The following is a 16,162-nucleotide window of genomic DNA, read 5'->3' on the forward strand; positions in this document are numbered from 1 at the left end:
ATTGGAAGATATACAACTACTATATATAAAATAGATAACTAATAAGGACCTACTGTACAGCACAGGGAACTCTACTCAATACTCTGTAATGACCTATATGGAGAAAGAATCTAAAAAAAGAGTGGATATATGTATACGTATAACTGATTCACTTTGCTGTACAACAGAAACTAATGTAACATTGTAAATCAACTATACTCCAATAAAAATTAATTTTAAGAAATAAATACATAAATAAAATTGCTTTTAGCATTCCAATTTATAACACTTAATTTGTTGCTATTATTGATAATAATAACAAATAATCCTAATATTAATAGTTATTTATTAGGCAGGTATGTATACCTGGCACTGTGCTAAGCACTTCAGGATTAAATGAAGATATTATTTCCCTATGAAGCAGGAACTATCATTATTCTCCATTTACAGATTTGGACACAGAGCCTTAGAGAGAAATTAACTTGCCTTTCTTCACACAGCTGGAGGCAAGACTGGGGGATAATGCTGTGTGAATTCAGAGCTCATGCTGTTCACCACTCTGCTATACTGACCCCTGCTGTGGTCTGGTCTACCAGACAATTACAGTCAGTTACAAATGTTTCTAAACTAAGCGTTCCTAGGCTCCAAGTGAGGACCTATGAAGCTCTTCGATTTGTAAAGTCCCTGAGCGTTAGTGGATGTCCTTTCTTTGCTGACTTCTTTGTCCTCGACATAGTTGAAATAGCTAAGATTGCTGAAAAAGTAAAGCTGGCTAACTAAGGCGTTTTTTTTTTTCTTCCTGGAATAATACTTGCTTTTACACAGCATCAATCCTAGAATTTGTTCAGAAACAAACATGCTTATAAGTGAGCACCTTATTTATCTTTACAACATCTCTGTGATAAGCTCTTTTTAGTAGACATTATTATGACAGCTTTACAACTTTTTAAAAAATATTTATTTAGTTGCATCAGGTCTTAGTTGTGGCAGGCAGTTTCCTTAGTTGCGGCTCGTCAGCTCCTTAGTTGCAGCATATGGGCTCCTTAGTTGAGGCACATGGGCTCCTTAGTTGTTGCATGTGAACTCTTAGTTGCGGCACGCGTGTGGGACCTAGTTCCCTGACCAGGGATCGAACCCGGGCCCCCTGCATTGGGAGCATGGAACTCAACCACCGAGTCATGTGGGAAGTCCCGCTTTACAACTTTTTAAATAAAGTTAGAGGCACCAAACACCAAAACAAGAATCCTGTATGCTCATACTAACCTCAACATTTCCTTGACTCATTGTCCCAAACTGTAGGGCCCTCAGCCCTCGGAAGCCCAAGATCTGCTCACCATTAGGCAAATATTTGCTCTCCTTTTCTGTTCTTTTTCACTTTTTTCCATTGCCTCCGCAGTGCTTGTTGACAACGCGTGAAGCTCCATGCCAGCCACCAAAGTCACGTTCTTCCCTCCATCCCTTCGTGAATGCAGCTGCTGTAGAGTCAGAAGCCGATGCAAATGTGGCACAGGAGATGGTTTTATATCTTCACCTTCTCAGCACATGGCTACTGCATCCTTCCAGATGCTCAGGCCAAGCTCTCATAGTCATTCCTGACTTCCCTGGTGGCACAGTGGTTAAGAATCTGCCTGCCAATGCAGGGGACATGGGTTCGAGCCCTTGTCCGGGAGGATCTCACATGCCATGGAGCAACTAAGCCCATGCTCCACAACTACTGAGCCTGCGCTCTAGAGCCCATGAGCCACAACTACTGAGCCAGCGAGCCACAACTACTGAAGCCTGTGCACCTAGAGCCATGCTCTGCAACAAGAGAAGCCACCGCAGTGAGAAGACCGCACACCTCAACAGAGAGTAGCCTCTGCTCGCCGCAGCTAGAGAAAGCCCGCGTGCAGCAATGAAGACCCAACGCAGCCAAAATTTAATTAATTAAAAAAAAAAAAAAAAACAGACCCAGAATCTCATCTCTTCTTACCATGTCCATAGTCACCCCTGGTCTAAGCCATCATCACCCTCCTACATTATGACAGTGGCCTCCCAGGGGTCTCCCCTCCTCCTTCCCAGGCCTCCTCAGTCTATTCTCCAACAATAATCAGAGCAATTCTTTTAAACTTTTAGACCATGTGACTCTTCTGCTCCAAATCTTCCCATGGCCCCCAGCTCATGCAGAGAAGAGCCAAAGGCCATGGGAAGGCCTGTACCTCCCTTACCTTTCACTCCTGCTCCCAGTCTGGCTCCAGCCACACGGGCTGCCACCCACTGATGGCAGTTGTGTATATATCTTTTGGGAGTTCAGGTTTTGTGGGGGTTTGGGGGTTTTGTTTTCAATCTCAAGCTTTTGACCTGTAAATGAACAGAGGGTTACTGCCAAGGGCCGCCCAGGGGTCCTCACAGGCCTTGGCAGGTGCTTGACTTCCCTCACGTACCCAGCAGGGGGGCCGGGGTACTGGAGGGTCCCCTCCAGCAAGCAGGTGAGCCCGCCCCTCCCCTGCAGGCCACAGCAAACATTGGTGGCGACAGGAAGGACACACTTTCTTTTTCAATTTGCTGGAGGTGGCAGAATGCCCAGGACCGGCCCAGCACCGGCATTCCAGGGAGAAATTCCACACTGAAGAGACACCTAGAGAAAAAGGGGGGCATGGAAATCCTACGGCTCGAAGGAGACTGGAAACAGGGGAGGTTAGCAAGAGGGCTTTGAGGGCGGGCTCAGGCCAAAACAAAGCCAAGTCAGAAACAGAGAGCTGGGCATTCTTCACAGGTCAGCCCCACCAGGGGTCGACAACTGGGTGCCCGGGCAGCTTTCAGCACGCCAAGGCCAAGTTCCTTCTCAGCGTCCGGGGAAGGGGAGGGGCCAGTCAGCCAGCAGCCCAGGGCTCCTCTGGGCTCATGTCTGAACCACATCACACAGCGCGGGCACACAGTAGGTGCTCCACGTGTGCCTGCTCGTGGGAAGCATGAGTTCCAGCTGGCTCTGCTTCCTGCCTCTCTGCCCAACCCCTTACTTGGGATTAGGAACCCAGAGGCCCCCGTCTTCTGTGTTCTCAAGGCCCACTCCTCAGGCGATGCAAGCGACCACTTCCCCTCCTCGCCGTCCCATACTTTTGTGGGGGACATAGGGGCTCTGAGTGCAGAAACCCTGTCTACTAGAGTGAGGAGAATTCCTGGAATGGGCAGGGACCTGGCCTGAACCAGAGAAAGGAGAGCTCTAGGCGGAGGCAGAGGGGAGCAAAGGTAGATCAAAGAGGGCCTGGATGGGGTCGGGGTAGGGAGTGCTGGCAGGGAGACAAATGAGGCTGCCCGAGGGGTCAGCCGAGGGACAGGCTGCCTACAGGCTGAGGCAGTGACAGCGCGGGAGCACCTCGAGACCGGTCATTGCAGAGACAATAGATAGAAAAGATAAGGGAAGGTGTAAATTAATGGAGAAGAGGACTGGCCAGAGATAAGGGTATCTCCCTGTAATTAAAACCGTACAGGCTCGCCATCTCCAAGGTTGGGGGGTGCGTCTCAGACTGTCCTGTGTCTGCGCCAGGGTGGGAACTAAGGCCCGGGGAGCGCAGAAGTCGGGCCAGTTAATGATTAGCTCCCAGCTGAAGGTTTAGAAGCTGACCCGTCCTCATCTCCGGGCAGGGGGAGGGCGGGAGGCTGAGTTACCTGAGACGCCGGGGTGGAGGGTGGGGGCGCAGGGGTGACCCAGCTCGGCAAGAGCCAGTGGGAACCCGGGGCTTTGACAGGGATCCTCGTTTCTGAGGCTGGCCAGGATAGGCTCTTTTCCAATTTTTTTGGCTTTTGTGGTGGTGGTGGTGATTTTTAATTTTGGCTTCAAAATTCTAAGCTCTGTCTCAAATACTGATTGAATTTGAACTTGATCTTACCGGTTCCACACCCAAAAAGGGTGCTGGGTGGCAATTTCGGAGAAGATTCGTCTGCCTACACTCAGAGCTAATTAAATAGTAGAATGGGAAGGACAATAAATTCTAGAGGCAGGCTGTCTGGGGTCGCATCCTACCTTATCCATGTGCTACCTCAAGACGTAGGACAAGATCCTTCACTTCTCGAAGAGTGGGGTGTGTTCCTGACGAATGCTAGCTGTTGTCGTCGCCGTCGTCATCATTTTCATCATTACCATCTTTCCCCCACAACCTGGGAGCGGTGCCCTGACGCAAGCACAGACCTCTTTTCAAAACCCCCATTGCCTGGCTAAGTGGTACAGAGCCCTCCAATCCCTCAGCACAGGGACGTGTGGACCTATCCTAGGACGGCCAATTCAAGGAAATGAGCATCTCAGCTGCAAGTTGTGAGGGCTGGGGGAGGTCATTACAGCCCGCCGTGTGTCTTTCATCCTTCTCCCTCTCCCCTCAGTCCTGCACAAATCCTGTCTAGTCTACCTCCCAAATAAACGTCGACTCCATCCACTTCTCTCCAGCTCCACTGCTGCCCCCTCCAGTCAAAACCACCCCGCATGCCCTACCTGAACTGCTGCAACAGCCCTCTGACTGTCCCCCTACCTCGACTCCTACCTGCGCCTCCTAATCCATTTTACACGAAACATGGGCAGTGATATTTACAAGGCGGGGTTACAGGCACTATGTGCCTGTCCTGCTTAAACTCTCCCCACCCCCTACTCCTGATGGATTTCCGTGCACTTCAGATAAAGTCTCAAGATCTCAGCAGCCTTAAAAGACCCTGCAGGGGACTTCCCTGGTGGTCCAGTGGTTGGGACTTCACCTTACAATGCGGGGGGGTGCGGGTTCGATCCCTGGTCGGTCGGGGAGCTAGGATTCCCCCATGCCTCACAGGCAAAAGGCCAAAACATAAAACAGAAGCAATATTGTAACATATTCAATAAAAGACTTTGGAAATGGTCCACATCAAAAAAAAAAAAAAAGACCCTGCAGGACTGGCTCACCCACCTGTGTAGTCTCATCCAGAGCCAGGCCCTTCCTGCTTGTCCACCTCACTCCAGCGTCACTGGCTTCCTTTCAGTTCTTCAAACACCCCTTCCTCCTCTTCAAAGGCCAACTCCTTCTCAAGTCTCAAAGTCAATTGCTTCATAGACGCCTTCTCTGGCCACCCTTCCTAAATACCTCCCCATCCACCCCCCACTCCATTACTCTCTGTCCTAGCATCATGTTCATTTTCTCTATCGTGTTTATTTCTGTAATTGGATATTTATTTGCTTGTTCATTTTCTTTTCTTTTTTTGTCTCTGTTACCATGCAGCACCAATGTGAAAGAAGAGGACCTGTATGAACAAGGAAGAGCTGAGGAGGATAAATAATTAGATCGTTGGTATTAGCGAACTTTAAGATAGGTCATTAGAAACTATCAACACAGAACAGAGAGAAAACAAAACTTAATAACATGAACAAAGCTCCAATGACCTGTTGAACAATATCAAGTGATCTAACATACAGGTAATTGGAGCCCCAGCTGTAGAACAGATATCAGGAGAGAAAAAAATTTTTGAATACGGAATGGCCAAAAATTTCCTAAATTTGAAGAAAAAGTCACCCTACATATCCAAGAATCTCTACAAACCTCAACCAGGATAAAAACAGAAAATCACACCCAGGCACATCATAATCAACTTTCTATCACAGGAACATAACAGCATGCTTTGGAGCCCCATTTTTTTCTCTTAGAAGGTTCTAAATTTCATATTAACCCAACCATATGTGACTTCCCCCAGCAGTTTTGTAACAGCTTCAAACCTTCCCAACTTAAATTCAGGCTCTCTTCCTTCAGTCCCTAACATGAATTGAATAGTACGCTCAGTCTCTGACAGTTAAATCTCTATTTTAAATTTTTATTTACTTTTGAATTGATAATACCTGAACATGTTGAAAAATCTAACAATTCTGTATTAGGGTTCAATCAGAAAAGCAGAACCATTAGGAAATATACACACACACACACACACACACACACACTAAAGGATATGTTATGCACAATTGCAGGAGCTAGTTAAGTAGCCTCCATAAGACTGTTGTCTTCATAGGACTGTTGTCTTCATATCTGATGCTAGTGTTTGAGGTCCACAGGAAGATGGATGTAAAGTAGGGGACAGCAAAGACAGGCAAGAACCCACAAGTATGTGCTAGAACCCACAAGGATGGACTGAAACATGTGTCAATTCTCACTGCCTCTGATGTTGGTGTCTTGCAGGAGAATCTGGTGCCCTCATCACGCAGCTAAACACAGGATTCAGATTGATTCAGAAGTCAGGAAAGCTGGGACTTCCCTGGTGGCACAGTGGTTGAGAGTCCGCCTGCTGATGCAGGGGACACGGGTTCGTGCCCCGGTCTGGGAAGATCCCACATGGAGCGGCTGGGCCCGTGAGCCATGGCCGCTGAGCCTGCGCGTGCGGAGCCTGTGCTCCGCAACGGAAGAGGCCACAACAGTGAGAGGCCCGCGTACCGAAAAAAAAAAAAGAAGAAGTCAGGAAAGCTGAAAAATGATCCAAGGGAAGTTGATTCATCGTGGATCCAGCTGCTGCCCCCCACCGACAAGGGCTGCCAGCAGAGAATAGACAATATATTGAGCTACAGAACAGCTTCTGCTTCACTTCCACCCTCCAAAGCTCACAGTCATCTCTTTGGGGACCTACTCTAATTGGAACATACAGGAAAAGGAATTCTGGGAAATGTAGTTCCTCCTAGCCAAGCTGACCCACTACAAAGTTGCCAACCATACAAAAAGTTCACACTGAAAAACGGCCCTTACACCCTAGTCTTTCCGTTTCCCACCCCCAAACAACCGGTTATCAGTATCAGTCTCTTGTGTTTTCTTTCTGAATTATCCTGTGCACATACAAATATGAACAAATATCTAGCACATGGTTTATTTTACACAAAAGGTCACATACTATACCCATTGATCAACATCCTGCTTTTTTATTTATTTTTAAAATAAATTTATTTATTTATTTGCTTGTTTTCTTAAATTCTGGCTGTGTTGGGTCTTCATTGCTGTGCGCGGGCTTTCTCTAGTTGCTGCGAGCAAGGGCTACTCTTCGTTGTGGTGTGTAGGCTTCTCATTGTCGTGGCCTCTCCTGTTGTGGAACACGGGCTCCAGGAGCGTGGGCTTCAGTAGTTGTGACACGTGGGCTCAGTAGTTGTGGCTCACAGGCTCTAAAGTGCAGGCTCAGTAACTGTGCACATGGGGTCAGCCACTCTGTGGCATGTGGGATCTTCCTGGGCCAGGGCTCAAACCTGTGTCCCCTGCATTGGCAGGCAGATTCTTAACCACTGCACCACCAGGGAAGCCCCTTGCTTTTTTATTTTTAACCAAACAATATATCTTGGAAATTTTTCCATATCAATATATGAAGATTTGTCCTTTTTTTCTTTAACAGTTGCATACTATTCTACTGTGTAGATGTACCATTATCTGTTTAACTAACCCTTATTGATGGACATCTAGATTTTTTTTTTTTTTTTTTTTGGCCATGCCACATGGTTTGTGGGAACTTAGTTCCCCCACCAGGGACTGAACCCAGGCCTTTAGCAGTGAACATGCCAAGTCCTAACCCCTGGACCACCAGGGAAGTCCCTAGATTATTCTGAAATTTTGCTATTTTAAATCCTACAAAGAATAGCCTTGCACACACATGAATGTCCTTATAATTAATGCTCTTTGTCAATCTGGTGTAGTATCAGCCAAAACTGAGGCCAGGATTGGAGACTAATAGTGCCAATCAGTGAACATGGGCTGCAGTTGTAGTGAAGTTCTTTTCAGATACCAAATCCACTTAATGTCCACCATTTATAAATTCTTTTTACACCTGTCATGCATCTGTGCCTTTTTCTGTCCCCGTGCATCTGAGACTGTCGTGTGAAGGCTTGGTAAAGTAAGCTAACCAGCAATTTAATATTTATGGGATAACTTTCTAAAATGATCATCGGTAAAAATGTTCTTAATATAGATGTAATCTTCAAAAACAAGGTAACGTGGAAATCCATTGACACGTAAAACAAGTGGTTGACAAAGCTGAAAAGTCATTCACTGTTCTGACATCTTAATGTTACCTTTTCCAACAGCAGACCTTGCAAATAGCAGATGGAAGAGAAGCTGTTTGAGCAAAGAAATGTGAGACCCACAGAGAAAGACAGATTGGCAAGTTTCTTTTCCTAAGAACATTTTCATTGATTTTTCCATTATTGAGTGTTTGCTTAAAGACCCTTTCACCCTTCATTCCAAAGGGTTTTATAAATATCACCTTCACTTCATTCATGTTTTAAAGATCTGACCCTCTCTAGGGAGGAAATAGTTTTCTTTCAGGAGTCATTTGTTTTGAAATAGAAGCATAGAATGTCTTGACTCATAGCATAATGGGGGCAGGGGAATGAATAAGACACATACACAGAAGAAGAAAACACAGAGTCACTTGCAAGAGCACATCCCAGAGTAGTTTGTTGTGTGGTCCTAAGAAAAGCCCTCAAAGAGTAGCGAGAAATCTGAGGTGGGTGACCTCACTGTCCCAGAACATTCCACCCCCTTTCCTTGAAATTTTTCTGGTCCTCCAGGTTCCTTCTGTCTCCAACAGCCTGAGGTTCAAGAAGGTATTTACTGGAGAGTGTGTCCAGATGCCAGAGAGTCTAGATTTTGAGCCAGAAAAAAGAGCAGTGGCAAGAAATAGAGTGGCAGCACTATTTACAATAGCCCAGACATGGAAGCAACCTAAGTCTCCATCAGGAGATGAATGGATAAAGAAGATGTGGCACATATATACAATGGAATATTACTCAGCCATAAAAAGGAACAAAATAATGCCATTTGCAACAACATGGATGGACCTAGAGATTGTCATACTGAGTGAAGTAAGTCAGACACAAAGAGACAAATACCATATGATATTGCTTATATGTGGAATCTAAAAGAAGGGTACAAATGAACTTATTTATAAAACAGAAGTAGAGTCACGAATGTAGAAAACAAACCTATTGTTACCAGGGAAGAAGGGGTGGGAGGGATAAATTGGGAGATTGGGACTGACATATACACACTACTATATATAAAATAGACAACTAATAAGAACCTGCTGTAAGCACAGGGAACTCTACTCAATACTCTGTAATGGCCTATATGGGAAAAGAATCAAAAAAAAAAAAAGAGTGGATATATGTATATGTATAACTGATTCACTTTGCTGTACACCCAAAACTAATACAACATTTGTAAATCAACTATACTCCAAAAAAATTTTTTTAAAAAAAGACACACACACACAAGAAATAAAGTGAAGTCCCTTTAGGACAGAACAAAAGATAGAAGCATGAAAATAGGAAGAACTGGGTTGGAGTCAGGTTGGAGAGACCCTGAAATGCCAGATTTGTAAGAAGAAAGTGAAGGTATTCCACATAAGCGTAGGCTCCAAAGAGAGGCTTAATAGGAAAATACCTGATTAGGGACCTTGGGAAGGGACTAATACCCATAACTGTTTTATAAACGGATATACTCAAGTCTGGATGAGGAATATTAGAATCAGAACTTGCGAGTGGCTGATTTCCAGGTCTATGCTTCAGCCATCTAGTAAGCTAGGCTACTTACAGAGCTCAAAAGATTTACAAACACATTAGGAAGGCTCAGCAGAGCCAAAAGCCAGCAGTGCTCCCCAGCCCCGGGCTCGGACTCCCTCACCGAAAGGCTGCAGCAAAACGGAACCACTGGCCTCTGGCCACGTCATGAATCAACTCGAGTAAGAATGCTTCATGAGCCGAGTCCAAACTAGCTCCCATCGGGGCCCATGGACCAGCTCCTAATTAATAGGCTCTTGTCCCACAAGGATGAGAACAGTAAAGGGAAGACAGTGATCACAATGGAGGAGGGGTTAACAAAGAAAGCAGAAGGGAAAGTTATGATGGGAAAATGGATGCAGGACTGAAGTTAGCTGGCAAAGCAATAACTCAGACTTTATTTGCTCAAGTCAGATGTGAGCAACTACATAAATTTGATTCCTGGTTTTGAAATTCAGTCTACATAGCAGAATATGAGAAAACAACCATGTTGAGAGGATTCAAAAATATAGACAAATCTCCATCTTTTAATATTTTGTGAATGCCAAAATATTAAGTGCTGCACTCTTAGTGCAGTGACTGGGAGAATTCTCACAATGGCCATACGTTATAACTATTATTCTTTATCAAAGTTATATAAATGTAGGCTGATCACCTTTAAAGTCTCAAAAAGCCAAATATAAATAAAGCACAGAAAATAAATTCAACTGAAAAAAGTTCTGACATAACTCTTCTACATGTTATATGGAGTCCTAGGAAGAATCGTTGCAATAATTATTGAAAGTAATATTAACGGTGACAAAAGAGATGTTTGGTCTTCAATGTAAATTCAAGCGTCTAAAATAACAGATCAAAGGGAAAGTGTATCTGCAATTTCTAACAGCAAAAAATAAGTTAGTTTGTAAATACTGTATTCTTCAATGAGATAAGGAAGAAGATCAAGAGTAAAATGCTGGAGAGTCTTATCAACCAGGTCACCTTTAAAGATAAATTTTCAGAATAGCAAAAATGAGCAACGATTAAACTCTCCACCTACAACTAAACCGTTTGTTGTTATACTAGAGCCAGTTCTTTTATTTGTAGAGTTCATGAATCAAAATGTAACAAATAATTAAATGTCAGTATTGGAAGGAATATCAAATGTTATTTCACATCTGCCACTATGTGTTTCTTCTTCTCTGACAGGCTGGGCGACACCAAATGGATGGAGAAGTGAGTAGTCACGCCTGACAACAGGGTTTCTGCGTCCCTGGAACGCTTCGATTTCTAATGCGCAAGGCTTCTTGGAAGTCTTTTCTTCTCCTCTTCGCTTTCCGAGGATGCAGGACCACAGAGAGGGCTTGGAGTTGGTGTCTAAGGCGCTGGAAAATTAGAAGAGAGGATGCCAAGAGCACAGAAGATGACAGACTAATTGAGAATAATCAGGAACAAGACTTCAGAAAGTTTGGAAGGTACCATCTGTTTTTACATTTGATGTGTTTTCCTGTTGCTTATCTTTTAGCATAAACGTTAGCACACTCCACCCTGATAATGCCCTTGGGTACCAGAGAAATTTATAATAAGGGAAGTTAGTCTTCAGAGACAGCCGTACAGTCAGCACAGACAGCTATACAGACTTCTAGTGGCAATCGTCTGTGCTCTTAAAATGTGTAAGTTAGCTTTCTGGAACCTATAACACCTCTTGTAATAGAAACAGTGTTACAAATAGACTTTAGGTCCCAGCACTAGCTCATAAAACCTATTTAATAAAGTTCCTAAATATCATGTATGAATTTGCAATGAAAAATATGTAATATTGGAAATGACTTCTTGGCAAATTATGATGTTTTAACTATGGGTTACAGTTGAAGTAAAATTACAAAGGCTACCCTGGGAAATTAACTTGTTAAAATGTTTTCAAGGCCCAAGGCATTTGGAATTCCATCTTAGAATGTGGAACTTGGGAGAAAATTACACACACACACACACACACACACACACACACACACACACACACACACTCCATATGGTGCAGCAGAACCTGCCCACTCAGGGAATGCTTCTTGTTCTGGGGGATTCCAGGGGGAGAAAAAGCTGGTGGTTCTCATGTGTAGGATGTATCCACATCAGGGGTTTTTAATTTAGGAAAAAGCCTATTTCATTTCTTAAATGATAGAGGAAATTTTCAGTCAATTCCTACCTGCACTACATATGCTCCTAAACTTTCTATGATTGCCATACCAGCCAGGCTGACCCCTCTGAGAGCTGGGTCCTGCTCCCAGCTCAGCTCCTTGCCAGTTGTGTGGCTTTGGATGGGCACCCTCAACTCCCAGGGCCTAATTTACTCAAATTAAAAATGAGAACAGTAACATCTGATGTGGGATCCTCACAGAGCTGTGGTCAGCACAAAATGAAATAATAATACTGCCTTCTTTTTGTGTAATACTTTGGTTTTTTTAATGTGTTCACACATTTTACTAGCTTGCCAACTCTGGAGGAAAACTAACTCTTTAAACTTTAACATCCCCCAAGAGGCCAAAACAGAAAAAATTATGTAAGTCCCAGGGCACTTGGCAATGCACACAGCCAACCTCCACACACCTCTGCCAGCTCCCACCCTCTGTTGATCTAATACCAGCTGGTACCAGGAAAAACCCTCTTTTCTGCTTCTTCTTCACTCCTAGTGAAAATTCACAAAGGAGCCTAAAGTTTTGATAGTGGAGAGAGTTAAGGAGAATATTATCCTCACTCAAACTCTTTTACAGATAAGTTTCCCTACATCTCCGGCAACACCCACAGGATCTGGCCCAGTTAGACCCATTCAAGCAGTACAAGACCTGTTTAATGGGTCCCCATCAAATCAAAAAGCCTCCCTCCCTCCACTCGGGAACAACATGCAAGGTTGCCCTAATGCTCATCATATTTTAATGTCTTGCCTGATGTTCTCTGTGGTCGCTCTTGACTCACACCCCGACGGAGACTCACCAACCACACGAAGGAGCCATGACTCAAAACAGCAGTCAATGAGACCCAACTCAACAGTGTGGCCACTTAGTTAATCATAAATCATCTTTCTTCTCTCCTACTCCTTGAGACCAGAGTTTGCCCTTCCCAAAGCAAGTCCACATCCTCCCTTTGAGTAATGGGTTTGACCACCCCAACTCAAACACAAGCCTGCCCCGTGCACAAACTTAGCAGGGCTGCTTGGAATGAAGGAGGGAGGGAGCACAGGGAAAGAACAATAGCGCTCTGGCTGGTGGGGCAGCGCTATCGGCCTGCCATCGGAACAGGGCCGGCACCTGTTTTCCTTTCTGTTGAGCGTGCAAGCTGGTTCCAGTGTACAGTACCAGGTGGTGTCAAAGGCTGCTGCTGGGCCCCTCTGTTTATGAGGGCTGTTGACACAAGGTGGAGTCCATGGGATGTAGGCTGATTCCCGCCCTATTTTGCTGATAGCTGTAAATGAGGGAAGCACTATGGGTGGGCCTCTTTGCCCGGAGCTTGGGAGTTACATGTTTTTGGAGATGAGGTTTTATGCATCATGGGAAGAGCTGTGCCTTACCCTCCAGTGGAATGACATGCACGGTCAGTGGAGAGAGCACATTACAAAGAAAAGGGGTTTTAGTAAAACATCACATACATCTGGTACCAAAGAGGAAAGGAAGTAAGAACTTAAGAACTGCTACACAACTTGAGGCTTATGGCTCTACAGCCAAACCCCCATCTCATCATGAGACCTACCAGACAAGGGAAGGGCCTGACACCCACCCTAGACTTTGGGTCGAAGGCAAGGGTATGCCTTGAAATAACCCCCAGTTCCTATAGTAATTCACATGACCCGTGGATTTGTGAGGGATTCCCCTGGAAGCTACTTGGATTTTTCTTCTTATAGTCCCTCTGGGAGTAACACATACTCCAGTTCAGTTAAACATGCCTCACAGATCGCCTCATCTGATTCAAGGCCCTTTGGTATATATTCCAGCAACTAACTTTATTCTTAGCCTAAACCTCTTTTTCCTACCTCAGTTTCCCATTCTCTTATAGTTCAGCTGATCATATATAAGCTACTTGAAATTCTTATTGGAAAGGGATGATGAACCACAAGTTAAGAATAAAATATTTCTAGGGGCTTCCTTGGTGGCACAGTGGTTAAGACTCCATGCTCCCAATGCAGGGGGCCCGGGTTCAATCCCTGGTCAGGGAACTAGATCCCACACGCATGTCGCAACTAAGAGTTCACATGCCATAACTAAGGAACCCATGTGCCTCAACTAAGGAGCCCATGAGCTGCAACTAAGGAGCCTGCCTGCCACAACTTAGACCCAGTGCAACCAAATAAATAAATAAATAAAATGAATATTAAAGAATAAAATATTTCTAGAAAGGAGTTTTTTGTTTTTTCCGGTACTCGGGCCTCTCACTGTTGTGGCCTCTCCCATTGTGGAGCACAGGCTCTGGATGCGCAGGCTCAGCGGCCATGGCTCACGGGCCCAGCCGCCCTGCAGCATGTGGGATCCTCCCGGACCGGGGCACGAACCCGTGTCCCCTGCATCGGTAGGCAGACTCTCAACCACTGCGCCACCAGGGAAGCCCCTAGAAAGGAGTTTTTTGTGGGTGCCCTTCCAAGATGAGATTTCAAACAATTCTAGAGGAAGTTTCTTCAAACTATTTGTAGATTTTATGATGGAGGAGTTTGGGCGTACAACCAGGTCTTAGGGACTCTGGGAAATGTGGAGGGCTGTAATTTTCCTTTAAGTACAAATACAAGTCATGAATCCAGGCCTTTTCTGAGCTTGCTTGGGCTTTGGTCTCAGGCTAAAATCCCAGCTCCTTCACTTACTAATCTGTAAAGTTGAATGAGTGGCTGAATCCCTCTGAGTCTTACTTGTACCCCTGTGAATATTTAGGTCACATCCACAGAGAACCAAGAACATTGGCGAGTTCATGCATGTAACTGCACCAGGCACAGCACACAGTGGGTTAACAGATGTTCCTCTCCTTCTCACTTCTGATTTCAAGCTACCCTCTTCTTTATCCTGCACCAATGCATTTTCTCTGAAACCTATTAGGGAATCAGGCCAGAAAACAAACAGCACGTACATATGTTGCCACCCAATGGAAAGAACATTTCGTTCACTGGGTTTTTTAGTGTGGAGCTAATGCAATGCTTGAGAGAACGGTTTATGGAGTAGTGGGTCTGAATTCAAATTCCAACTCCATTTGCAAGCTCTGGGCCTTGGGCCAATTACTAATCTCTCTAGGCCTCAGTTTCTTCGTCTATAAACTCGGGGTAGTACTAGCAACAACATATATGTTTGTAGAATCAAATGAAATAATCCAAGTGAAGTGCTTTACTTCGTGCTTGGCATATAAGCACCCAATTAGTGGTGACTATGGGTGGTATTTATGACATTATAATTATGGTTATTGTTGACTTTTTATAATCATCACCATTATCCAGACTGATATCAACAAGAAATTTATTCAAATCCTTGAATCTTAAACGTACTGTCTTAATATTTATTAGTATTAGTAGTAGTACTGATGAAGATTTTCCCCTCTCTACCTCCTGTGGGTCACTAGCTGTGATAAAACTATGTGTTATTATTTAATTTGGAGCAGGCCTGTGCTAGGTACCGTCCAAGCATTACCACATTGGATCCACATAACAACCTACAAACTCAGGTACTTTTATTTTCTCATTTTCACAGCCCAGAAAAAAAGGTTTAATGAGAAGAGATCACTTAATCTAGATCACACTATGCGTGGCAAATGTAGGAAGTCCTAAAACTCTCTGGGCTTCTGTGGCCAAAAGGATTAGACCAATGATGATTTGTAAAATTTCCTTCCAGCTCCAACACCTATGATTCTAAACTGATCATAATTTTACTTTATTACCATCTCCAGTATATGTGAATATATCATATTGGATTGAGTTTAATATGTAAGCTATTGTGACTTTTTTTAAAATTCAGTTTCTAATTTATTTCTTTTTAAAATTTATTTCTTTTATTTTTGGCTTTGTTGGGTCTGCATTGCTGCATTCTGGCTTTCTCTAGTTGCAGAAAGCAGGGGCTACTCTTCATTGCAGCGCGCTGGCTTCTCATTGCGGTGGCTTCTCTTGTTGCAGAGCACGGGCTCTAGGTGCACGGGCTTCAGTAGTTGTGGCTTGCAGCCTCTAGAGCGCAGGCTCAGTAGTTGTGGCGCACGGGCTTAGTTGCTCCGCGGCATGTGGGATCTTCCCGGACCAGGGATCGAACCCGTGTCCCCTGCATTGGCAGGCGGATTCTTAACCACTGTGCCACCAGGGAAGTCCTATTGTGACTTTTATAAACGTTTTTGCTCTAGCAAATTCTATGTAAGTAGGTTCATTTCTGTCTGTGTCTCTCCTCCCTTTGCTCCCAAAGCCTCCAAAGAACTCTTCCTCCAGCTCATGTACCTCCCCTTTCTCATACCCTTCCTGCCTTCCCCGCTTCTCCCTTCACCAAAAGCCCACACACCCTCCCCCTCTGCCTCTGCCATACCTACCCCCAAACCTGTCTCAGAATCTATCTGCCACCAAGGCTATTTCTCTGAAGCGTATCAAGACCTAATTCCAACCAACACTGCTCTGAAAGGGCTGAAAAGAACTCTGCAATGCTCTTATCCTCTCCACATAGATCCATACGCTGATTATTCCTTCCTTGAGGACAGGGA

Source organism: Kogia breviceps, chromosome 15 (genome assembly GCF_026419965.1).
Source record: "Kogia breviceps isolate mKogBre1 chromosome 15, mKogBre1 haplotype 1, whole genome shotgun sequence".
Lineage (NCBI taxonomy): Eukaryota > Metazoa > Chordata > Mammalia > Artiodactyla > Physeteridae > Kogia > Kogia breviceps.